Source organism: Protopterus annectens, chromosome 16.part0 (assembly GCF_019279795.1).
Source record: "Protopterus annectens isolate FY-2018-M chromosome 16.part0, PAN1.0, whole genome shotgun sequence".
NCBI lineage: Eukaryota > Metazoa > Chordata > Ceratodontiformes > Protopteridae > Protopterus > Protopterus annectens.
The window spans coordinates 798,142,715-798,169,896 of record NC_056750.1 but is presented as its reverse complement, the minus strand read 5'-3'; the positions used below and the strand labels follow the sequence as shown (position 1 = coordinate 798,169,896).

The 27,182-nt window shown below is 36.8% G+C and overlaps 1 protein-coding gene across 3 annotated transcripts in view; it reads left to right on the top strand.

The window, feature by feature from the left end:
• The window catches only part of ENTPD8 (ectonucleoside triphosphate diphosphohydrolase 8), a 364,702-nt gene that overhangs the window by 117,779 nt on the left and 219,741 nt on the right, over positions 1–27,182 (top strand). For 2 of the 3 annotated variants that reach the window (XM_044058523.1, XM_044058522.1), the window contains one exon: positions 19,915–20,051. The exons of the other annotated variant lie outside the window; for it this stretch is intronic. The gene's annotated coding sequence lies outside the window, so the exon portion shown is untranslated. The remainder of the gene's footprint in view (positions 1–19,914; positions 20,052–27,182) is intronic. 3 annotated transcript variants of the gene reach the window in all.

Genomic DNA, 27,182 nt, shown 5'->3' with positions numbered 1-27,182 from the left:
TTTGTTTTCCCAAGAAAAAGTATTAATTCACCATGAAATGTTAAAATGTTTGTAGAAATATAAGGTCAATGCCTATGACTACCTAAACTTAACAAGGAAAAATATTATCTCACAGCTTCTGGCAGTGAATCTGCTTACTCTATGATAACACATACAGGTGGCACAGTGGTGCAGTGATTAATGTTGTCACCTCACAGCAAGAGGCTCTCCGGTTCGATTCTCAGCTGGGGTGCCTTCTGTGTGGACTCATCATGTCATCCATGCATTCATGAGGGTTTCTTCTCATATTCCAAAAACATGTGTGAAGCCTGTGCCCTGGCCCAGCAATCAAGGAGCCTCAATCCTCAGCACTAACACCAGAGAGGGCATCTCATATATGAGGAAAGGATAAAAAATACACACAGTAAAGTGCAATTTCCCTTAAGAGCACACAAAGATCACAGACAATCCCGGGGCTGGTTACTCCCTAAATCCCCAATAAGACTCCCCACTGGCACAGCTATAAGATCCAAATCTCAGCCTAGCTGGGCAAGCTAAAATCTCCAGCACCCTCTGTGTCCAACCAGTGCTTCATGTCCCTACCCAAGTAGCTGACACACACACACTTTGAGATAAGAGGTTATACAACCACACAGACACTGCTGGGGAAGGCTGACACAGGTTCTCCAGCTGTGCCCCTTTTACGCAGACTATATGGTAGTAGCGGCTGCCACCACCCAGCTAATATTATCAGCTACCCAAAGACCCTTAAAAGGGTGCCCAATTATTACTGTGCAATATTATTATCCGATTGGCAAGTGTGACTAATCAGTCAAGGTTTATTTGAAGTGACTTGGACAGTAAACTCTATAAATATGCAATGTACTCTAGAGTTTAACTTATCTCTACACAAACCAGCCACAGTTAAAAGGTTTTAAAATATTTAATAATAAACAATTGAAACCACAAGACAATACTTTCTACTACACAGTCAGTGCTAGTCAAGAGTTCAGAGATCACATAGAAATACTTAAAATAATTCAGTAGTACAGTTCTGACATAACAGAAAAACACTTAGTCTAAACTTCATAGTTCCTAGCTAATCTAAAAGAAAACACAAGTCTAAGATAACTTACATAACACAACAGGCAGAGTGCTGATGAGTTGGATGATCCAGACAAAAATGCTTAATGCCTTCTGATTCTCTCTGTTTAAATTGCTATTTTACACTTCCCTGGTGTTCCCAGGCTACACATTAACTACATTTACATTTTTAACATCTCCCTTTTGTTATCTTGCAGCTGGTCAGGAACAGAGCAATAAAAATACATTTGCATGTTTAAATCAAGCAATTTAACTCTTGGTTAAAACAATTTAACGAATTTATTCATCTACATTTTTCTGCACCACTGTCCACTTCAAAGGGTCACCATATGCTTTTGCTGGGTCAGTACAGAGCACTGTTGCTACATTTTTGTAACAGCATTCCTTCACATTTAAGACAACAAGCCTGTAGCTTACATTTATATATACAAATGACAAAATTATCTATAAAATACTATCTGGCTAGGTTGGCAGCCTTCACTCTTCTCAACCAGTCTTCACAACATGCATCTGGAGCATTTCTCCCCAGGCCTCCGATGAAACTAGGCTCTGTCCTAGTCAGACTTTCCCAGAAATAAAACACTGTATATTATATGAGAAAACAAAACAAATTACTGAACAGCTGCCTTCAGTGACTGGTGGTACATATATTAAATAATTAAATTATAAAAATATGGCTTTGAAGCAATGATATATAAACATCTATGCAATAGGATAGAAGGGATCCCCTTAGCAATATATCAAATCTGTCCTGACCTACTGATTTCACATCACATCAGTACTTCACAATGAACAAATTAATTACATGATCTTGTCGGCTATAAATTAAGGTTTTCTGCACTTCTCTCTTTTGTACAACAGCAGAGAAAATGCTTTCACATGGATTTTGGCCACAGCGCAGCTTTTCCCACAGCTCAACAGACTCATCAGCCATAAAGAAACTCAGTTAATAGCAAAAAGATGCATTTAAATCTTGGTGAAAAACGAGTAAGGCTGACATTGTTTTAAGTAAGAGAAGAGGCAAGGCAGAAAAACTGGAAGACTGAAAACCACAGAACCACATCTGCCTCAGAAAGCAACCCAATGTTACAGAATTCATTGTTCCTTAATATTAATAATCACCACCACTAATGACCATTTTAAGTGAACCTTGTCTAAAAACAATGACCTTACAATGAAAATAAAGGAGCAATACAATAGCAGCGCCATTAGGCTCCACAAATTCTTTATACTGTGAAGAGTCTATATTCCACCAAAACAGCCCACAACATTGTATTGGAAGCAATCATAAACTGGTCATTTAATACTAACTTTGAAGTAATTTGTGCAGGGGTAATAAATAATAGACTAGAAAACTCGGGTAAGTATAGTTACCAAATTCTACTACATGGCTTATGACAAACTATTGCACTTCCCAACCAAATTGACAAAGCTTCCAAAAGGTAACTAATCTCATACTGAATACTAGAATCCAAATGGGGGTCAGAATGGAGAGATGATAAATCAGCAAGCAAAGGAAAGCAGTGCTGTGAGAACTGAATTTATTGTCAAGTCTTGGTGAGTACCTTCACAAGGTGGATCCAGTTTTTCACAAAATCTCACCAAGACAACACTAATATATAGACTGCATTTTATATAGCATATATCAAGAACAGAAGTAAATTTAAAATTAAAAAAGTTAACTGTGTGCACAAGTCCCAGGATAAAGTGCCCAATCCTTGTAAGCACACTGGTGCCAAGACTGGAAAATATAACAGTATCTATGTTCAGCTACCAAAATAAAAAAAAAAAAATACGAACGGCTGAATACCAAATGGTAAACATCAAATACGAGCATTACCGAACAACTACAAAAATAATTCATCGAATGGCCATGGTTGATCAACAAACAGGAAGTAACGTGACACATAAGGCAACTGAATTGAAACCTTTTAAATTTGCCTTATTCCCCACTACAGTGTGATCTGACAGTTGGTATATATAGTTATGGGGGTGGGGGGCACAGCTTCCCCCTTTGGGGGTGTTGTAGCAAAACCCCCCACCTTGGTTGGTTCTGTTTGTGATGTTGGCCGACTATGGCCATTTGATGAATTTATTTTGATATAAGTTGTTGTTCAGTAATGTTCTTATTCGATGTTTAACATTCGGTATTTAGCCGTTTGTAGTTTTTTTAATTTCAGTAGCCGAACATAGATCCAAAATGACAGTGTAGAATCTTCAAGATATGGAAACCTTCCTACAATGGGGATAGGCTAAGTTCAGGGGGTGGATGCCCCCCCCCCCCTGTTGTAGAAAGAAGCAGTAATCCACAAAAATTGACAGGCCAAAACAAGACCCATAAGGATGACAGAGTGGACTATTGATGATAAGAAAGAAATTATGTATTCTTCTTCTTATTATTATTCTGATGCAAGAAGCCCAGAATTTCTGGACAGAAGATGCACAGAGAGCACCCCTGCAGTACCAGGCTATAACTCTTACCACACGTTTTGGCCACCAAACCAAGACCGAAACACTAAAGGTGGAGGAGTGTCCATATTCACCAAGGATATTCACACCTCCTGGCTAGTTGCCCAACACAATGAATCTGAAATTCTCCAGCTGCAACTAACAATAAGTAAAACTGCAATCCAAATTGTAGCTTGCTACAGATCCCCCACCATGCTCCAAGATTCTCACTACACCTTTCTAAACATACTGGAAAATATTAAGATACAACCAAACGCCTTAATACTGGGTGATTTCAACTACCCTGCCATTAACTGGGAAAATTACTCGGGTACCAACACTTTTTCCCAACGGTTCTTGGAATTCATAAATTCCAATGCCCTGGATCAACTAATCCATTGTCCCACCAGGGGCTCCAATATCCTAGACCTGGTCATTACCAACATGGGAGATAGATGCTCCACACCAATGGTCACCCCCTCACTGGTCAGGACTGACCATAAGCAAATCACCTTTGACATCCACATAACACATATACCTAATGTGTATACACCTATCTCAACTCTTGTATTGAGGATCACGTTCCTATTTGTCACAAATTCTTTGACAAAGTTAGAAAACAAATTCCTCTGGTGGAACTCAACTATAAACAAACTGTACAACAAAAGGAAAATGATCATAACCCTAAGGAGTGAGACAAACTCTCAACATGCTGTATTAAAATTCAGAGTTAATAAAAAAACCTTGGGAGCAAAATAACATTCAGCAGAGATAATTATGAACTAAAAATCACCAGTCAGCAAAGTTTAACCATGAGGTAATTCCTGGGAATTCATTAAAGTTCCTGATTTGTAGTATAAAGCCATTGTCCCATGCCTTGCCCATTTGTAGTTCATTAGCATGTTAACAGTGACTATGTAAGAGCTTATTATTCACTAATTTGCATGTTTCTTGAGTTGGAGTTACTACTGGCTGATCTGTACATTGTTGTAGTAACCTGCTGCAAGTGTCAGCCAATGGCACTCCTCCCTCAGTCACACACACAAACACACACCACAATCCCTAGTCTGTCTGCTGTTCTGTGGTTTCCTTCACCCCCTTAATACTCGGTGTCATTACTGCATGTATCTATTAGGCCCTGGTGTTCTAGTATTTTCCCCAACACCAACAGATCCCGGTTACAATGATGGCGCCATTATGGTACTTTACAAAGTTATCCCTCATGCGTGGTAGTTTCTACCAACCTAGATCCCCACTACAATGTCAGTGCCAAACCAGCCAGAGCTTCCCTGCACCTCCAATCATCATTATGATGTTGGTACTGTAATGACACAAAGTAATCCCAGCTATCTAATGTAACCCCCACCATCTGTTTGCTGTTATAATGTTTCTGTCATTAGGACTCTCTGAAAAATCATCCCTGGTGACTAGTGGTTCTCTCCCACCATGTTAGGTTGTTGAACATGACATTTTTGGCCATGTTCAGTACCACAATATGGTGAGGATGGCCATGCCGACCTACACAGCAGAGTGATTTCTTGAATTGTTAAGTCAAGTAGATGCCTTCCTGGAGGTGGTTCAGGGGAAAGAGCAAAGGGCTAATGAGTATATGCCCCCCACCCCAGAAATTCTTCATTAGCATTCACCACAGCAGTAGGGCCAACACTATGCAGTGATGCATGTGTTCATGTTAGACGACCATGCAACACCATGCAAGGACAGTTGCTGAGTCAAGGAAATACACCTCTGTGTATATGTCATGGTACCTTCCTGAATTCAGCCCCCCTTACATTGTGTATGTCATGGTACCTTCTTGAATTCAGCCCACTCTTACATTTAATTATTTAAAAAAAACCTCAGAAATGATGCCCATCATTGCAGACAGCATATGTTAAATGGCATTTACCTAATAAATTTGGCTATAATTACTCTCATCTGTTGCCCTAAAGCTTCCCAATACATAGTATCCAGTCCATAGCCCCCCACCCCCCAGATATTTACCTCTGTATATATACTAGAAGCAGTTTTCAAGACCAAAATAGCTGCTCTGTGGTCTAAATTACATACCAGACTGTTTCCTAGTTGGTATGAAATACTCCTTTCAGACTTTCTCCTTAAACTATTCAGTCACAGCCAGTCCAGCAGATATTTACCAGAGGCCTGGAGAAAAGCTGCAGTAGCTCTCTTGCACAAAGGGAGGCTCCATAATGGACCCCAGCAGCTATAGGCCTAGCAGCCCCATCGGCATCATTTCCAAGGTGGTAGAACTTACCATGGAACTCAAATGGGAACCAGGAAAACCTGAAATCCCTAGATCCCATCCAATTTTGCTTTGTAAAGAGTAGATTATGCCTATTAAACTAGTTGACTTCGATGAAATAGTCACAGGAGCACTAGTTATTAGTAACTTCATGCACTCAGCTTACATGAATTTAGCTAAGCATTTTGATGCTATAACCTCCACTGGAATGGTCAACAACCTAGTCAAACTCAGTATAACTCACTGTGTGTGTCAGTTGCATATTATCTTCCAATAGACCTGTCATCATTGATACACTCCAGAACTCTTTTTGCATCTGGTATCTATTTCTCTGATGTTAAATCTGACAAGCTTGGGAACATCAACAACTTTGCTAAGGATGCTCTCATCTCCCAAGAGGGCCTAACTTGGAAATAAACATGGTGTCATGATTATGGTCTAAAACTGAATGCCAAGCCATGTAACATTATTCAGCTTGGTAAAGAGGAAGTCTCACACACCTATCACATAAGTGACACAACCCATTAAAACAAACATTGTCAGAGTCGTCAGAGGCACATTCATAAATATCAGACTCTCCCTTGACTGGTGTTTATCTACTGTCATTGGAAAAGCTTTCTGACTCACCCAACTAATTACGAAAAGCCATTTCTCATAGTGAAAATAGTTTACATTTCCTTCTACTCATGTCACATATAAGCCATACTAGAACATAACGTACCCTGTGATATATACCTGTCAAAATAATTAAACCATTTTGAAAAACTCATTGAAAATGAGGGTTGTTAGGGTGGCCTAATGGTTAAGGTGTTTGCCTTACAAACACAAGTTACAGGGTTTGAATCTCACAGGGGATAATTGGCTAGGCTTAAAATGGCTCACAAGGGCAGTTAGCCTAGTACTAACCTATGAACTCTAGTGGGTCCTCTTTAAAAAAAAAAAAAAAAAACTCAGGTATGATTTTCTTATGTTACCCAGAACATCTAAAAGCACTGTCTCTCTTCTGTGGTTTCTGGTGAGTTGACGTAAGCATGGTCTACAAAGCTATACATGATCCAGTCATGCTTGATCTACTACATTTCCAGAAGACCTGGTAGTAGCTCAAGTACAAGATCAAGGGCCTATATCTATACAACATAACAGGACCTGGTATGACATCTCTTGCAAATAACTCACCACATCTATGACAGATTTACACTATCTGTGAAGTAAAGCAAAGCAAGTCTCTCAGTAGCTTCATATCAAGCATAGATAAGTGTATGGGAATGCCTCATTTACCTTCAGGCTTAGCTCCCCCCCCCCCCATCCATTATGGAGAGCAATCCAACAGTATTTAACTCAACTGTGAAGACCAGTGGAATTACAGTGGTTAGGCTTCAAAAGGCTTAAGTGTGCTATCACATAGTAGCAACCTATGAACCTATATAAAATGTTCATTAGTGTTTCTATAAAATGTATTCCCTCTAATTATAGCCAGAATGTAGAAAAGGAACCAAAAATCAAGAAAAACCCTAAAACTGGAAACAGCTAAAGCCTCTTTTTTTTCATGGCTCTCATCTTTATTATCTTCACATCTCCAGAATTGAAATAAAGGCAATTGCATTGCATTAAATATGAAACCAAACCGTTATATGACTTGAAAAAGACAATAAAATGTAGTTCATTATAAAAGTACACTAAGAAACAAACACTTGTTATAAGATACAGCAAGCTAGTTGGAAAAAGAAAAAATATAACCCACTAAGTCACTCTGTCAGACAAAATACAAAAGTTTTACTTGTGGTAGCAGGGTAGAGGAGTGCTGTTTTCTCATTTGCAGTTCACAAGTTTGGTGCATACTTTGTTTCATGTACATTGCCATATGTCTGCATGAACATCAAAGGGCTTTCTTTATCCACACCTTTGGAGCAGCTGCTCTCCTCTCATTTGACTGGTACGACATTTTTAAACCTGACGCTGTCATCTCTTTTTTTGTCACTGCTTTGTGGTTTACCTTTCATATTCACTGAGGTTTAGTCTGTGCTGTTTTGCAAGGCTGTTCTGTCACCGCATGACATGCTGTTTATGTATATGTATGTAATTATCCGTGGCTGCATATTGTATAACCACTGTCCAGATGGTAGCCATCACCTATGTCAGATGGCAGCCGTCATCTATGTCACCGCTTCCATTTCTTGGCATGGGACTCCTAATCACAGTTTTTGGCTTAACACTTTGCTGGCCTCATCCCTTTAAGCTACCTCTGACACACAAAATCAAGTTAACATCTGTGCATACCTCTCAACCTCTTAGTGCAAGAAATCTGGACAAACAATGAAATACTGGGGAGACAAAGGCCAAAAAATAGGGACACATTTTAAATACTGTTCTTATAAACCTGGAAAGTTGCTAGAATAACAGGATTTGAGTTGGCATGAATTTTTCAGAAGGATATGAAGTTTGAAACTTAAATGTATGTCATTATTTAGTGACTTCAGTCCTCAGATCCCCCAGAGATTTGCCTGAAAACTACACATTTTATGGGGAACATAACAAAAATATGAGGCAAGAATCTGGACATTGTGTGAAACTTTGGACAGTTGAGAGGTACGTGTTTGTGTACGCATCCTTTCTACATCTCTTCTTTAAACCATTTTTGTCTTTGTTCTGTCCCACTTTCCATCTTTCTTTTCCCTCTACGCTCTCCTTGTCCAACACCTAGGGCTCCGGTACTTAAAGAATGCTGTCCTAAGATGCATCTGAAGTCCTTTTAAGTCACAAAGTATTAGACTCTATTAAAAATGTCATATACATAATAGCTCCTTCTTCCAAAATCTTTTATTGCAGAATATCCCTGAAATTCCTTACAGTTCTAACAGAAGCTTGTTCACCTCCAAGCTTAGCAGTTCCCACACATTGCTCAGTGGTTGTTCATCATGTTGGTAGAATTTTGCCATCATTTGGGGGGGTTAATTACAATCGTATTGATGTACTCTCTTTAGTGTCTGCTAAATACTTTAGCCAGCACATTGGGATAAAAGGTAGAGCAATCCAACAATAGTTAGCTCAAGTGAGTAGCATGATGATGTTTTTGTTTCATTCAAACAAGAGCAAAACCACACAATGCTGCTATAAACAAAGCAGCAAACAATAAGACACAAACAACCATTCAGGACTGTGACTGCAAGCAAGATTCAGCAGTTACACACAAATAACACTACAGATCTCCCTTTTCTCTCAAGTTTGAAGTCCAGAACTGTTCTAACATCGCTAAATACCTCAGTCAGCAATACTAAATGCGTTCAGCTTATGTGTGCTCAAATATGTTTTAAACAAATATGCTTTAACCACTTTTAATAACATAAATTTCTTTTTAATAGCATTTGTAGCATTTCTCTTATTAAATAAATGGTCTCCTTTGCAGAATTACTCTCCATAGGAGGATTTCTTAGGTGCTCATGATGGCACCAATACTGTCCTGAATAATAATCGTGACAGTCTTCTACTGAGGATATCATAACTTCATAAGCACCAGGATTATAAATTCCAACAACAATTTATTAAAACCAATGTAAGAACTTAAAAACATATCTAAATTAACAGTTTTAATGTAATGCACTTTATTAATACATTTATGCCAGTAGCACTAATTTTAGTTTACTCCACCAACAACTTGATTGGTCCCAAAAAATGGACAGTAAAATAAAGGCTAAAAAACATACTTTTTACACTCCTCTATGGACACATCTATTGCAGACAAAACAATATTTTTAGTTGAACATCAATCTCATTACAGTAATGCTGCCCACAACCAAAGGTTTATCAAATTCATCACGTTTCCATACTGAAATGTTGGCACTCATAATGCAGAGTGCTGGCACACCAAATAAAAACGACTGAAAGTTCAGAAGAGTGAGTAATGAGCATTACTATTTTTTTTTTTTGCAGGCACCCCCCATGTGAAGGGCAAGCCACCCACACCTCCCAAACTAATACATGCCAACTCTGAAATTGCCATACTGCAGAGAAAAGGAGATGTTACCAGAAATGGCCATCTTGGCCTTGGTATAGGCAAGAACATTTTTTGGCCATTCAGTCTCCATATTTTGGGACTTGCTGAAGTGAGTCCTAACATAAGATAAGCGATGCTCCACACCGTAAAACTTGACTAAACAATTTATTTAAGACTATGATAGCGACAAAACAGCAAACAGAAATACAGAGGACAAGCGCTTTCAGCTACTAAAGCCTTCTTCAGATCCACATTCAAAAACCACTTCAACATAATATAAAGCTTCTATCAGCCAATGACAAATAATATGTATGTATGCATTGCATTAATTTTAAGCATTTAAGCTAGAGACTGCTTTATCAAATGTGTGTAAGATTATTTTATACCAGTGCTCTTTCATTTAATTGGTTTGAAATTATTTATTTATTTATATAATTCAAAATAGTTTAGTGGTAGAATTTTCGCCTACCATGTGGGAGGTTCGGGTTGGATTCCCGGCCAATGCATTAATTTTAAGTATTTAGATTTTAGCAAATGTAAGGCTTGCTTATGTTTTAATATATGCATTTAAGGGTGCGTTTTTTTATTAAGTGAATTTTGCATATTATAGGTATTTTAACTACTAAAGTATTAGAAAATGATATTGGCAAGTAGTTTCTTATATAAATGTGATGTGAACTATCGATCCATACAGAAGAGAAGTTTGATTTACATTTTTACTTCTATTGGCTAGCTTAAGCCAATGATATTTAGGAAAGTGAAGTCTGATTTACATCTTTACCTTTATTGGTTAGGTAAAGTTCATTAGAATAATCAAGTACATTGGATGATGAAGTTGCTTGTATAAGCACCTTTATTGATTAGGCTAAAACATGATATTTACATATTTGTCATTGGCTGATAGAAGCTTTATATTATGTTGAAGTGGTTTTTGAATGTGGATCTGAAGAAGGCTTTAGTAGCTGAAAGCGCTTGTCCTCTGTATTTCTGTTTGTTGTTTTGTCGCTATCATAGTCTTAAATTGTTTAGTCAAGTTTTACCGTGTGGAGCATTGCTTATCTTTTGTTTTTAGTTGTATTTTGCTGAGCGAGCTAAATTGGAGCATCCTTCTACTGTTGTTTGTGAGTCCTAACATTTCAAATAGTTGCCATTCATCATACTGCTTAGTTCAGCAACACAACAACCTTATCAGCTTAACTAAGCACATTATAAATATATAATAAATATTACTGTAAGGTACATTCAGCTTTAATGGTACAGCTTCCAGGAATTCCAAAATCTAGCATTAGCAATTCTATGATATCACTACATAGCAAGCAAAACAATATTCCATTTTGCTTGCATTAATCATGAAATATCAATGCTTTTCATGGCTTATGGAGGCAAACTGTATACACACTGCATTTAATTCTAGTCTCTACATTTCTTACACTTCTGTGGCACTGCTTGACAGGGGCACAGGAAAATAATTCTCTTGAGTGGCGAAAGCCAGGGAACATTTTTGGCTAGGCTTATATAGGCCCCAGGGCCGATAGCCTAGTACCTGCCTATGAACCTACATGTTTCTTGGTTAGCTTCCTAAAATACAATCACAAAAGTATATTGAGCAGAAGAATTCATTATAAAGTTCTCAAAAAATCTTTACAAAGCAAATAATGTAAACCCTTAAAAAATCACATAAAATTATTTTGTAAGAGGACAAGATACCCCAAGCCCTTTACACCCTCCATGTGTGGAATTTCACCTGCCTCACTCCGCCTTTATTTATATAAACATAAATCAAAGTTATACAGTAACAAGGAAAGGAGAAATCACCCAATAAATGTAAAAAACAGTTCATAGAACAGAAATCTCATATCAGATTTGCTAACTTGTAAATATTATCATTGCCTTTCAAATGTGTTTCACAAAATCATTTTAAACACTTAAGTGCTCCAACCTTTTCGACAAAGTTTGCTTCTAACTTGTCCCCAGAAACAACCAATAAAATCAGTTCATTAAAACATAAAAAGCCATTTGGAAAGAAGTGGTTTAATAAGAAAGAAGTTCAGGTATTTGGGTATCTTTTCCATGGGGAAAAAGAGCATTTGCAGATTCTAGTTTTTTTTTTTTTTAAGCAAGAGACATTTTTATTAAATTATCACTTATGACACCAGCAATCACATATTTATACATATGAAAACAAACCATATTGACATAGTTTTAGTTGCAAACATTATACATCACTTATAATCTATCCAGTCATTGACAAGCATTGCATAGCTCATTCAAATCCTGTCCTCTTTTAAACCTCATTCCTCCTCCAAAACATTGCTCTGCATGTGTTGGTCCCACAGTTCTCATTTGTTTCCTATATAATTTGCTCCTCCCCTTGTCTAAAGATCCCAATTCCAGTTGTTTTATCTGTTACTATATTCACTACTTCTGGCACAGTTGACTTAGACTTTGATTTCCATTTTCTAGCAATTACTTTCTTGGCAGACACCATAATTAGACTCATTAAGGCCTTTCTGTGTCTAGGTAATTCTGATTCTGTATCAAAGATCAAAAAATTATTTTCCGAGTTATACCAATTTGCTCACCTAGTACTTCTGATAGAGTAGTCGGTAGAGAATTTTTGAAGTCTGCCATTTCATTACAATCCCCCCGAAAAATATGTTCCAATTACCTCCTTCATCCCCATCAAACCTCCAGTACTTGCTATTTACCTGTGGAAAAATTCTTTGGCATCTACTTGGGGTATAAAAATGTATTTATTATTTATTTATTAACATTTGTTGACTGGGGATGTCCACTGGGCTTGAGACCCATTTTCAGTGGAGGCCCTGGGAAAAAAGCTCCAAGTTACATGAAAATAATTACATGAATTCGTAAGGAAACAATTACTTATAAAGCAAATGTAATAATACAGAAAACTATCTAAACAACACATATGTTGTAAAAAGGCACAATACAGCAATGGAACATTAGCATGTAGGAAAATATACAGTTAGAAATATTTAACAATACAGCTCAATTTTTTTTTTGGGGGGGGGAGTAGGAAAAGGGAAAGGTAAGTGTAGTGGGAAGATCAAATTAAAGAGTTAATCTTAAAAGTAAAATATATATAGTTAGAAACTTATAGCTAGGTGGTAGGAATATTTAGATTATGAGTAACATTTATTTAATGGCAGTAATAAAAGAAGAAAATGAAACCAAAAAATTCTCCACCAAGCAGCACACGAGGACCACAGATAAAGTTTGTAGCGCAGTTGCAATTTATTAGTCGCTATTCATCACAAAGACTTCTTCAGAAACAAGTTGAAGTATAAATCCTAACTCAGTTCATATATACTGCTCAGCATATTCAAAAACCAATCAGAATAAAACACCAATTTAGGATAAATGAGTGAAATTGACTCTTAAAAAACACTACTAAAACTAAAACAACATAAAAATGACCACTAGAAATTTTTTATATTAACGTTCCTACTTTTTAAAAAACATCTAATATTAACAGTTTCATTTAAATCTGGTGGACTATAAGAAGCAAGGCGAAATTGCCATTCTGCTTCATTCCATTCAACATAATTCTTAAAATTTCCACCTCTAGGGTCCTTATTTACTACTTCAATAACAGAAAAAGTGAATTTTTTCCAATTAGTACACTACAAAGAATGCATGTACAAAGCATTATTCAAATTTTTACTTTTCATAGCATACTGATGCTCCTGAATTCTCTTTCTCAAGCTCTTTGTACTCATTCCAACATAAAAAGCGGGACAGGTGGAGCATATAGAAATATACACAATACCCGTCACACCACAATCTACCTTACCAGATACTGGTATAGTATAATCTAAATGTGTAAGTGAAATAAAAGTACCTTCATATATAAACCTACGGGCTCTACATCCATAGCACTTAAACATGCCCAGGGTTGCCACAGCCTATTGCAGGAGAATTTCACTCATTTAGCCTCAACTGGTGTTTTATTATGATTGTTTTTTTGAATATGCTGAGTGGTATATGAGAATTGAGTTTGGATTTATACGTCAACTTGTTTCTGAAGAAGTCTTTGTGACGACTAGAGACTAATAAATTGCAACTGCACTACAAACTTTATCTGTGTTCCTCGTGTGCTGCTTGGTGGAGAATTTTTTGGTTTTGCGTTTATTTTGTATCTTCACCTTTGCCTTGGTGCACTATTTTGGTTTAGTTAAAAGTAGAAAGAGACAGAGAAGAGAACATGTCCTAAGATAGTTGTATAGATGTGTGGAGTAGGATACTAAATATTAGGGATAACTCATATGGTGTAACAGTATGACATATACAAAAGTATATTTGTTATGTGAAACAGTTTTGCTAGATTAAGGAGGCTGTGGATATGTGTTGCATGGGCAGCTGGAGTTATCAGTGAGATGTTGTTTTAAGTTTTTTTTAATAGGAGATGCTGTCTAATTCTGTAACTGATGATGGAAGGGCGTTCCACAGCTTAGTTATGGAATAGGAATAGAGACAGCTACCTGCTCTTTTACTAGGTTTTGATATTTTAAGTAGGTGTTTGTATTGAGAGTGTAGATTTTTGGATGGAATATAAGGATCAATGAAATTTTTCAGGGGAGGGCAACACTTGGGTTTATAAATGAGTTTATGGGCAAAGGTAAGTTGTGTGTAATATAGGTAATGTGCAAATTCTAGCCAGTTTACTTGTCTAGTGGCCTGGCAATGGTGGGTGCGATTTGGTTGGGCTGATGTAAATTTTGCAATCTTATAATAACAGGACTGTAGTTTGTGTTGCAAAGAGTTGTGGAGATTGGTAAAAATATGAGACCCATATAGTAAGGTTGGAAGGAGAAGACTTTCTGAAACTTTATTCGGATGGACTTGTCTGAGTATTATTTGTTTCTGTAAAGTTTGCCTAATTTGAAGTGAGTATTTTTTACTGTGTTATTAATATGAAAGTCAAAGCTAGGTTTGCTGTCAATGATAATTATTAGCAGTTTGGCCTGATTTACTAACTCTGTCTGGGTTTTGTTTATGTTGAATATAGTAAAGTCTGTGGGAACAGGTTTAGATGCAAAGATGAGTAGTATAGATTTATTAGGTTAATACCAATGTAAACACTTCCAGGCAAAGATCCTAAATCTTCTACAGTTTTGTTGCATATTTGGGAGACATGCATATATCCCTTCATTGTTTCTTTGTGAACTGGTTATCCAAGTCTCTCTTCCCAATCTTTTCTAATGTCCTCTGATTGATTCTTATAGTTACCATGCAATATTTTATTTGGTCTAGTAATTATCCTTTTTTTAGCAGCAGCTTCTGTTCTAGATTCTACTAAAAACTCTACCAGTGCCATTTGTTTGCTTGGGATCCCCCTATTTCTTTTTATTTGCCTATACTATAATATCAGTGCTTGATAAGGAAGACAATGTCAAGCCTGCAATCCAAATAAAGTATTGGCCTTTCCCCATTCTATTACCTTCCCCCTAATTATTTGCTCCCAATGCTTGGTGCCTTTGCCAGTTTTCTCCAATAAATTCCAGCCCCCTCTTGCCTATTGCCTGCATCCCTAATTGCAGTCACCCCCATCTTCAGAATCACCTTTATTTATTCCCATGTTGACTTAGTTCTTCTGCTACTTTATGAATACCGTATTCTGTGTGGTTATTGCTATTCGCCACAAGGATCTGCATCCAAAATCCCTTTCTCTCCTTGTTTATTGAGCTTCTCCCATTTTGTCATCATCAACATTCCCCTTTGAATTACAGTTTTCTGCTTGTTCTATGTATAGGAGCCTTAACAGTGTTACTCTGTAATACTACTTCAAGTCAGGTAATCCCAAACCACCTTGTTCTATTAGACGAATCGGCTTATCCCATTTGACTCTCGCGGTCTTACTCTCCGAGATAAAATTAATTGATACCCACTTCTCCTTTGGTTGATAAAAATATGTCTGACCTGTGTATAAAACTAAAGGGACTAAAGACATTTTCACTGCTTGTATCTTTATCCAGTTCCATAAAATACAGCTTCCAATTATTCATTTTTTATATTATCATTTGTTTAGTCGCTTTCCATATATCCTTAGCTGCCACAACAGAATCCTTTTTAATCCATTCACCTAAGTACTTCATTTTATCACGTTCTCATAAAAATGGATATTGCTCAACCAATACATGTGTCGGTACGTAGTTTACAGCTACCGAATTTGTTTTAATTTCATTAATTTTATATCCTGAAAAGACTTGAAAGTCTCTCAAAATGATCTGCAAAATGAAATGTCCTTTTCTGGTTTAATCGGGTATAAAATATTATTTGCAAATAAAGCCAGCTTTTCTTGACTACCATACCAATTATATTCTTGAATTTCTGAGTTCTTTATTTTCTTTGCCAGTGGTTCTAAATATGACACAAAGGGGGAAAGAGGACACCCTGTTCTGCTCAAACAGAAATTATCAGAGAGGAACCCACTCACTTAAGCTTTCACCTCTCATCCCTCATATATCATAGGATTGATCAAAGGAGGTCACTAGGCTAATGGCCTCAGGGCTCTTACAAGCCAAGCAAAGTCCAACCTGTGTTCCTAAGGGGATCTGGTTCAAGCAGTTACTAAAATCAGCACCTGTTGCCCCTGTCCAAGAGGGACGCAGGTGGAACCCCCAAGACAACTATCCTCCTGATCAACATTATAATTTTATCAGAGAATGCAAATGCTTCCATTGCTCTGCTCATAAAGTCCCAGCTTACTCTTTCAGATGCTTTCTGTGCATCAACACCCACCAACAACGATGGAATTTTATTAGACTGTTTCCCTCTGGATCATCGTTCTGTTAATGTTGTCAAATGTTTACCCCCCTTCCACAAAACCACATTGATCCATATGTATCACGTTTGGCATTATCCTTGCTATTCTTTTAGCTATTATAGACAAACACTTCATAATTATGGTTTGGAATTGAAATGTGCCTACATGAATCTGGATCTGATGGGTCTTTACCTTCTTTAGGGATTACAGGCATCACTGTTTTCTTCCACGATGTTGGTGGCTCTCCTCCTCTGAAAATACTGTTAAACAAAACCTTCCAGATATATCAGTTTTTTCCCTCCGAGCTTCCAAACTTCCACAGGAATACCCTCTATTCCTGGGTACTTTCCTGGAGATTGGTTATACATCACCATTTTTATCTCATCTCCTCCTATCCTGTTAGCAGCTGAGAATCATCAGCTTGCACTGCTTTTTGCTGAACAGCTGCAGAATTCTTTCCAGTCCGTGTTTTTCCCTTACCTTTTGTGATGGATTTTCTTTCAGATTCTCTGACTTTCTTTTTTGCTAGCATCCAGACAGTGCACTTACAAGCCAGTTACTGAAATTTACCCAAAAAGACAATTCACTGGCTCTCTTTTCTGAGTTTCTGCTTTCACACAGGGAGAGCTGAAATTAAGCTGTTACTCAATGTGCAGCCATCTTGGAAGTCACGATTTAGATGTAGTTTGAGGTTGAGCTTAAAAGTGATGAGGTTAATTGTTTGATGGTGAAGGGAATGCTTTTCTATATTTTAGATAATAGCGACTTAGTATAAAGAGCTTCTATTGTGTCAGCCCTTTGATCCAGGGTTTCTTACAGGTGTGTACCATTTTCATTTATTGCTGAGGGCTGAGATATTTCAGGTATGGTATGTATTTTACGAGCCATTATGAGCCTGTATACAATATGTGGTAGTTCTAACCAATCACTCCAATGAAACTCCTCGCAACTAAGGCAGGTGCTAAGGCCCAAAACACCACCAAGTAAACTTGACTGTTTGAATCATGCACTGAAGAAGGCTTGTATAGCCAAAACCAGTTTGCTTATGGCACTTTTGTGCTGACTTGGGGGTTATTTATACCCCTTAGTTGCATTTAGTTTTTTATTTATATTAAATTAATTTTTGGGCAACCTCCATTGGTGCTGGCCCTTTATTTCGTTTACATAGTTCTAACCAATTCAGGCTCTGTAGGGGAATGCAGTGATAGGTTTGGTTATGTATTTTATTACAGCATTGTTCAAACTTGTTCATTAGTGTAGTCTGAAGATTAGAGAAACTTGCAGATGCATACAGGAAACAGGAGGCTTGGAAATGGGAGAGATGATACGGTCACCTTCCTGTTGTGGTCAGCAAGATATGGCCTGGCTATGTAAAGTAACCCTAATTTGTGGTGGGGTTTTTTTTGGACAACAGCATTGATGTGCTGGTAATATTTAAGTTTGTTATCTATGATGTCACCCAATAATTCTGTATGAGTGACTTGTTCTGTTTTGGTGTTGTCATGTTGTTAGACAAACTTTTTTTTTGGACAACAGCTTTGATATGCTGGTCATATTTATGTTTGTTATCTACGATAACACCCAATAATTCTGTATCGGTGACTTGTTCTGTATTGGTGTTGTTAGACACTATATTTTCTGCAGTGATACCTGATGAGAGGTTGCTGGTGGTAAATTTGATTTGATTTATTTATTTTATTTATCTATTTGAGATTTAAGTGTAGTTGGGATAGCTCTAGCCAGATCTTAAGAGAGTAGTTATCATCTGTGGGTGGTTGGAGTTGGGTTAGTGTTGGGGCTGAGCAAACAGAAGAGGAGTCATCAGCATACTGTGTGACTATTGGATGTTTGTTTGCCTTGTGTATGGCATTTATGAATAAATCAAACAGGGATCCTAGCACTGACCCTTGTGGCGTTTGTATTTGTACCGGCAGTTAAGTAGGGTAAGAGTCCTACCCATCTGATAGGTAACTAGAAAACCATTCAGTAGCAGTACTGCTTAGTCCTCATTGTGAGAGCTTACTAAGGAACAGAGGGTGAGATATGGTATCAAATGCCTTTGAGATGTCCAGAAATAGATTGGAAACAGGGTTAGAATTATTTCTGCTTTGGTTGATTATGTATAGAAAATGTAGTAGGTCAGTTATTCTGCTGTGATGTGACTGGAAGCCATGTTGTTACGGGTAAAGTAAGTGTTCTTGCAAAAAGTTTAGGGTTTGATGAGGGATACAATGTTCTAGGTACTTCAAAGAGTAGAGGAAATAATGCAATATGTTGACAGTTTGAAACTTCCATAGAGCTATCGCCTTATTGTATTGGTACAAGAGGTTTTCCATATTTTTGGAACTAAAGATTAATGAAAGGTGTTATTGAGTAATAGAGATGAGGTAGCATTCTATCTGCTCCTAATTTAAGATGCAATGCATTGTCTGCTTCTAATGTAATGAGTTTAATTTAAGCAAGTATCAATTTATTATAGTAATTGGGACAGGTTCAAATAAGAAGTTAAGGGTTGGACTTGTCTGTCAAACCTTGTCAGCATCTCTAAGAATGTCTGTCATGCAGTGTTGACACTGTCCATGCTTCCTATTTTGAACCAGTCAAGGCATTTAACACCCTACAACATGACTGGTCAGTAAGGTAATGTCCTTAAATACTGATCTCTATGTGAACTACAAAAGTCACTCCGAAAACATTACCATGATGCAGACTGCTATTTCCAAGAATGCATATGTGCATATTGATCCATCTGACATAAATGTAGCTTTGGGGCAAGTTTTACATATGACAGTCAGGCGACCATGTGAAAGTCTGGGTAGAAGAATTAGTTTTTGCTTATCCCTGATGGCCAATTTGTAAAACATGTTGCACTCTTGAATGTTACTTGGTTATAATTACTACTCTAAAATAACTTCATAAAGTACTCTGGCATACAGTTGCTCCTCTATAGCAGTAAATGTTAGAATCAACAAAGCATCACCCTTTTTTATTTTTTTACAACTAGACAGCACATGTCCAAGGAGAGACGGCAATTCCTAGTTTACATTTATTTGGTAGTCTCTGTTATACAAAGCCAGTTATGCAAAAAAAAAAAAATAAAGAGATATACAACAGAATGTTGGCTGTTTAGACTTCTCATAACAGTAATCAGGACACTATATTATCTTGTTCCTAATATGTAATATCATGTGGGTGTTCCTAAGGAGCTGAAATCATGTGTGTAACTAGTCTGTAGACATTACAGGTTCTTCTCATGGGGTTTAAAAGAGCTAATGATGACTGATGCACATAAGTTCACTTTTTTGTAGACATTAATTACATTTCCTTAACTTTCCATTCCAGGCTAAGGGCTGTTCTATCCATCTGGCAAGGCCATGTTCATCTTTAGTTGGTAACGCTCGGGGGGAATTTCACCTTGGCGACCTGTACCTTAACCATTAATTTTGTTGGTAATCCAGAGAAGTGAAAAACTCGTATAGGTAAGTAATAGTGCTCCTCCTTCTACAACAGATTGCTTAATTTAGTTTATCCGATTGTATACTTGCTGCAGTCTCATAAATATAGGCAAGTGTAATCTCATTGGTGGCATTCCAGAGAACCGAAAAATATACACACGTAAGCAGTAATGGTCCCCCCAACAATTTTTCTTAAGTTGGCTTAGCTGACAGTGTGTGTGCTGTCTTATTTAACTGGGTTTCCATGGTACTTTTAATGTGTTCTTCATTGCTATTTTGTTATGTATTTGTATATGAGCAGTGTTTTATTCTTATCCACTGTATCTTCAGATATATCACTTAGGGAATACAATGCCTAACGTGTATTTGTGTATGTCTGTTGAATCATCGGTTACAGTGGTTTACACTCTGTTTTTTCTTGCAGTGGAAAGTTCTAGCATTTTCCTCATGTTCTCTTCTGGTCTTTTACTACAATGCTTCATTTTTTCAATTCCTCTGTGTGGAATGCATGCTTTCACTTTCATCAGGAGTGTTTGTTTAAACTAAAAAATATCATTTCTAGAACCCTTTTAATGTTCCTGAGAAGATTGTTTATTATTACTATTCTAATGATTTAGTTTCTGTCACAATCCTGATTTTTATTTCTTTTTTTATCAGCATTTGTTTGCAGATTTAGGAATACATTTCAGTTACGGTATGCATTTCTGGTGTTTGATGATGTTTTATTAATTTATTTTTTGTTGTTGTTTTGAAATACCTCTCCATTTCATATTTTCCTCTTGCTAAGTAGCTTTCTAAGATGGTTATAGTTTGCTGGATTTTGAAGGCCGCAAAGGACAAGGTATATGTTACTGAATGCAAAGTCTAGGCAGCCTTAATCATTTTTTTCCATGGAATAGAATAGAAGGAACTGACTAATGTTCCTTGATGATTTTATAAAACAGCATAAGCTGTTGCCATGATCATACCTCTAAACTGTCCAGATTTTCACCTCGTATTTTTGGTAATTTTCTCATAAAATTCTAGTTTTCTGACAAATCACTGGCAAATCATTGAAGACTGAAGTCAGAAAACAATGGTAGACATTTGAGATTCAGACATTTCCTTCAGAAAATATATACTAATGCAATAACTATTACTCTATCAACTTTCTAAGTTTGTAAGAGCAATATTTAAAAAGTATCCCATTTTGGGGCCTTTGCCTCCCCCCCCCCTATTATTTGTGTCTTAGTCTAGATTTCCTGCTTTAAGAGGTTGAGAGGTATGGTCAAGATCTCAATGAATATCAAGTAACATTTATTTCTAGTTCAGTTTTTGGCTTTGTGCCTTTGAGTTTTACTAATTTGATGTATATGTAACTATACGTTTTCATTTATTAACTGAAGCAGAACACTGGTACAGACAGAGACGATTTTCAGATTCAGCCCAACAGTAAACAATCGTGACCATGAAGATATTCAACAAAGAGACAATGTTGTAAAGTTGTATGTCCAATGGATTATACATGAATTACAGCTGTACAGCCAATTAATCGGAAACAACTGAAAATATTAAACAGATAATACAGAAACAGTACAACTAATGGAATGATATGCAAAATTACTGAAGAGAAAGCACAGTTTTAGGATAACCACAAGTACAATGTAAAATATTCCCAATATATACACTTTTATAAGGAGTAAGGGAAGCGGAAGTAGAGGGGAATTGTTTGTAGAATGATAAAAGAATGGAAGTTAGTAGACAGAAGAAAGAGTAAGGAATTCTTACTAGATTAGAGTGGCGTGGAGAAAGAACATTAAGGAGAAATGAAATGTATTATTTATTTTTCTTTTGTTAACCGGGATGGTCTAACTGGACGAGGTCCATTTACAGCTGAGGCCCAGGGAGAAAAGCTCCATATAAATTCAAAAACACAAACAGCAACAATACTAATATTATACATAGTGTTAAAAAATATTGTTATACAAGTAGTATCTAGTGAGAAAAGACAAACAGAAAAGGCAATTAAAATCAGCAATATCTACATAGGAACAATCTGTATGTTATAAAAAATAACAGACAGAGATTACAACAAGTCCATATTTGTTGAGGGATCCCATTTGTACCAAGCATGTTTACTGAAGGCATATACTATGAGAGAAAGAGAGGAAGTGTACAGGTAAACAGGTTTTGGGATTATGTGACACATGGACAGAGCCAAGAACTTGGAAGGTGGGCCTTCAGGGAGTTTTTGAATTGTGTGGTATTAGATGCAGAAGTGACGGATGGAGGAAGATTATTCCAGGCTTTTGCTATACAATGTGAAAATAGAGCTTTGCCTGCTGTGCAGTTAGCTGATGAGATAGAGAGAAGTGACTTGTTGACAGAACGGAGTGGACGATTTGGTGTGTAGATAGTCAGCAACTGGCTTAGAGCAGGAGTTAACATTGGGATTATCATGAGGTGAACTTTAAGTTGAGGCTTATATTAAGAGGAATTAAGTGGGAAAATGATTCATGTGGCATTGTTACTTGTGAAGCATTTACAAGTTATGCAAATACTTGTTTAGCCTTTAGCAATATAACAAACCCTCTTCAAATGAAAAAGTGTTAATTAGCATATTTAGTTGCTATTTGCAGCTTTTTAATGGAGTACCACTTCATTTAATAATTTTATCAAGTAATCACACAATGTTGTTTTTCCTCCTGCTCTAATGCTAATTTTCTTCTCTGCTTTCATATGTCACAGACACGAATATTTTGCCCTTTACAGTAAATGTGTATATAGATCTTTAGTAAAACTGTGACTTTATTAGCATTTTTTAAACAAATTATCCATAAAGCAGTTTCTCCATCCAGCTCCGTTTTAAGGTTTACTTTTATTGCTTCTATAGAGATGCACGTAATACCTCGACCAGTTTGATTGCCAATATACCTCAAACCAATTTAAGTTAAAATATGCAGTCTCTGTGTTTGTTTCTGCTTTGTCTTAGCCTTTACTTCAGGTTGCAACCACCAATTTGTATGCATGCTCTGATTCGTTCTTGCCATGCGAGTATAGGAGATTGGCACATATACACAGTGCTTCAATATGCTTGAATTGAATTACTATTAGCAATAATAAAGAAGCCATCTACGTTAATATTTAAATGTACGCTGCTGGGAGTGAATGCTATATAGGTGTTTTCTACAAGGGAAATGCAGTCTCCTGCATGCATCCAACATGAGAGGCTATGCACCTTAAGCCTCCTTACTAAATATTCAAACTCTATGCACATACTACTCAGAGATAGTGACTGACAATGTTTGGTTTGCTATCAAAATCCTAGCATTGCCTTTACTCAAAGGCAGTGTAACTTTGGGGTTAGTGCATTAAGTAAGCTAGGGTGGGAAGATAAGTTAGGGTTATGGGGAGATGCAGGCCCACTGCAAAAAGGCTAGGACACAGTCTTGCTGTCCTTGCTTTGCTATTGTTCAGTCTCTCTTTCTCTCTAGTTTTGCCATTTTCTGGTTACCTGTAGGTTTCCAGAGACATATGTAACTATACTAACTTTAAATAAAATGAAATTATAACAAGTATGACTTTCCATATATTATTCAAGAGGCCATAGGAGCTGAATGACAACTGATCCAAGTGGACATTTCTACCTTGGCAATACACATTCTTAAGTCATATTTCCCTTCACAAGAAAGTGCAGGCCAGTCAAAAACAGGGTGAGTTTATAAACGTTCAACCCACTGCCTAGCTCTTTTCTGAAGGCAAATCGTGCGTCACACTGCTTAACTTGGAGATGAAGTTTGTTCCAGAGAAGGGGCAGGTGCTGCTTGTCAAATCTGTCCCACTACCATGACTTTTCCTTCCTTTTTTTTTTTTTTTTTTAACTAAGTTTAGAGCTCTGGCCCTTATGTGACTAGGGCTTTCAGATGTATGAAGGTATAAGAATTATTGGACTAATGGATCTGTTATGGCCCTGAACATGAGGCATAGGCCACCCCCCCTAAGGTATCTACATAGTACTGAATAAAGCGATAGAGCATCCAGTCTATTCTAGTAGCTCAGGTCTGTTAAGAAGTTAATCTTTTTAAATAGGTACATCTGGGCTATTTTTAAATGTTTGAGATGGTTTGTTTGGTGGATCCCAAAGGAGATCTTGTATTGTATGACAGGCCTAATCAGTATGGAATACAAGGGGGAGAGGGCTAACTTTGATTTAGAGGAAATCCCTTTAGCTATGAGCTGTGCAAGTACAAGGATTACCTAGCCACATGTGCAACATGATGGTCAAATATGAGGGAGCTATCTTCCGAAGTAATAACCTTCACAACCTTCTCAGTATGAAGTAGTGCACTTTTACTACTATAGGCTGGTGTTACAGGCTGCTTACTGAAGGCAAAAATGCTGCACTTTTCAGTGTTATGTTTGAGCCCATTTTTTCAGATACCAGTTAGTGACACGTGTAAGCTACTTTTGGAGTGCCTCTACGTCAGAAGGGGACTTGATGACGCCTAACTTGCAATAATCCACACAATTTGTAACCACAGATCCTCACTTAATATATGGAGATCAAAGACATAGATACTGAATAGTTAGCAGTGGATGCACCCCCTACCCTGACCATATGAATTCTGTCCCTAAGCCAGTTTGTTATGCAAAGTGGGAAAAACTGGAAAGGCACAGGGAGAACACTTTATTAAATGTAAACCAATATAAATCATGAAAAAAAGAAGACATAAAACGCTGAACTGCAACACATCCACAGGTGTAAGTCCCAAATTGAGTTTAATCTGGTACCTCGGCCTTTCTCCTTCTAATGAATAAATTAGCATAAAATTTCACTCAATATATATATGCCAACAATTACATCATTATCCAATTACTGCAATTAAGAGTTTGAATTATTCCCTATTTAAACCTTTTAAGGGCATAGCTTCCTTCCTTATGATAGCAGAAAGAAATAAACATTTCAAAAATGTATTAAAAAACCATAAAATGACCATATTATAAATAAATATATATATATATATATACATATATATATATATATATATATATATATATATATATATATATATATATATACACACACACACACACACACACACACACATGTATACACATAATAATCTTATAATATGTTAAACAACATCTTACACTATAATATTATATTGCTGTCAATATTCATGCCCCAAGGGAAAAGTGTCCTAAAATTCAAAATCATTCTGCACTCCACCCTGTTTAATGCTTCTTTAAAATTCCTCCCAAATTTCAAATGTGGATGTGTCAACACACTGAAAAACAAACTGTTGATAGAATTGTACAGAAGTGAAATGATAGCCAACTGGGCTTTCCATACTGCAGTTTCTAATATCCCCCTAGGCATTCCATAATTCTAATCTTAACTTTTTTTTTTTGTCTGCCCAACATACCACCTGATTTGTTGCCAATAACATCCAATAATATATACAACCCCTTGGGAATTGCAGTTAAAAGCTTCTGTGGCCCTGTACAATGTACCATTAATCTTCCACCCATTCAGGTTCCTAATCCTACAACACAACGAGCAATGACCACACGCTTGTGTGCCCACACTGTTGATACTACCATAACAAACACCATAACCCCCCCCCGATATTTCCTTCAGGATGTTATATCTGATGTATGAAAAGGTGACATATCTAGGGAAAAGATGTCCCACACTACCATCCTGTGAAACCATGTCCCAATATTCCCGCACAATTTTCTCCACTGTACTGGAGAAAAGTGAATATTTTGTCACAAAAAACAACCTCTCATGTTCATTACCTTCTCTTTTATGAGAAGTACGTGTGCATTGACCACCCCTTTTAAATCTATTATCTGTTTTCTACATCCTGTCGAGCTACCCTTGTCTACTTAGCCTATCGTTCACCTCATCCAAAAATAATTTATTTAGTTTCTTCCTGAGATGTATTTTGGAAAATTCTTTTAAATTCCCCAAAAGGCAAGGACTTGATTAAATGTGGGAGGTGCATGCTCTCAGCATGTAAAAAAGTATTCACAAATGTAGGTTTCCTATAGGGTTTATATTGGATTTCAAAACTCTGATCTATATACAATTCAACGTCCAAAAAGCTGATAACATAGGAATTTATCTAGCATGCAAATTTTAAACCATGAGGAGTGTTATTTAAATACTCCACAAACCTCAAGAATTCTTGTCCTCCCTTACAAATGAAAATCAAATTGTCAATCTATCCTTTATAATAAAGCACATTTTTTGAAAAGTATTCTATAGGATACATGAATTGATTTTCAAAATCACCCATGTATATTACAGCATAAGTGGGGACAAATGCCGACCCCATTGCTGTACCCCTCCTTCTGTAGGAAAAATTTGTTGCCCTACCTGAAATAATTATGACTGAGACAAAATTCCAAAAACTATAATAAAAAGGAGGTTCTGGGTCCCTCCCCATAATCTTGAACATTGCTTCCAGGCCCCATCTAATATCAATACTGGTGTACAATGAACAAACATCAGCTGTCACCCAAAAATATCCATACTGCCATTTAATCCCCTTCAGCCCATGACACAATTCACCAGTATTTTTTTTATGTGGGAGGGTACTTTAACCAAATACTTTTTTAAATTGATGAGCCAAAAATAAACCCACATACTCCAAATACGAACCAATTATGGACACAAGAGGTTTCATCATCTCCTTATGGATTATAGGAATGGCATAAAATTTTGGATCCTTGGGTTCCTTTACTAACAACTTTTTAACATCTTTGCTTGTTAAAAAAACTCATTTTTCTCCTCTGTCCAATAAATCAGATAGTTTGGTATTAAATTTCTGAACCGGGTCCATAGGAATATGTTCATAATCTCTTTTACTGCAGATTAATTGCATAAACATCTCATGATAACCTGCTTTACTCATAATTACAGAGTTATCCCCTTTATCTGCCTCTTTAAAAACATATTTGTCCAAGTGGGCTCTTGCAATTTATAACTCCAACCATTCTTCTCTACATAAATTAAAACTCTTGTTACTATTAAGAAAAGCACCAAACTCACTTTCTACCTTCCTACAGACCACATTTTCAAATGTAATAATAGCCAAAGATGATTTGGGTGGCATAAAATCACTTTTCCTCGATAACATAGTTACATCATCTACCATAACCTAATTT